This window comes from Mauremys mutica, unplaced genomic scaffold (assembly GCF_020497125.1).
Source record: "Mauremys mutica isolate MM-2020 ecotype Southern unplaced genomic scaffold, ASM2049712v1 Super-Scaffold_100166, whole genome shotgun sequence".
In the NCBI taxonomy this organism is placed as follows: Eukaryota; Metazoa; Chordata; order Testudines; family Geoemydidae; genus Mauremys; species Mauremys mutica.
This window is the reverse complement of record NW_025423279.1, coordinates 379,642-380,313: the sequence shown is the minus strand read 5'-3', so window position 1 is coordinate 380,313 and position 672 is coordinate 379,642.

Below are 672 nucleotides of genomic sequence, written 5' to 3'. Positions count from 1 at the left end.
GGGATGCTCGGCTCTGGACACGGCCCCTCCCCTCCAGCCCGGCCTGGCTCCGTGGCTCCAGCTGCCCCTGCTGTTTTGCCAGGGGGCCGGGCTCCGGCAGCGCGGGTCTGGCCGTGGCGGCAGCCCCGGCTGCCCGGCTCCAGCTCTGGCCGCAGCCCTCCCTGGCTCCACCCGGCCAGCCACCTGGCTCCGGCCGCTGGGCTCCCGCCGCATCCTCCGGCTCCGGCCGCGCGACTCCTGTCCTGGCCCAGCCACCAGGGCTGGCTCTAGACCCCAGTGCACCAAGCAGGCGCGTGGGGCGGCCCTTTCCCTGGGGGGCGGCATTTGGCTCCGGTGGACCTGCCGCAGGCATGCCTGCGGGAGGTCCACCGGAGCCCGGGACGAGCGGACCTGCCGCAGGCATGACTGCGGCGGGTCCCCTCTTCCCGCGGCTCCAGTTGAGCTCCCGCAGGCATGCCTGCGGGAGCTCAGCCGGAGCCGCGCGAAGAGGGGACCGGCCGCGGGACCGGGGAAGGGGCGGCGCTGCGCACGGCTGCTTGGGGCAGCCTATTTTCTAGAGCCGCCCCTGCCAGCCACGTCCAGGCAGCGCGTTAAGGGGGCAGGGAGGGGGTGTTGGAGAGAGGGTAGGGGAGTTTGGGGGTGGGGGGTCAGAGGGCAGGGAACAGGGGGATT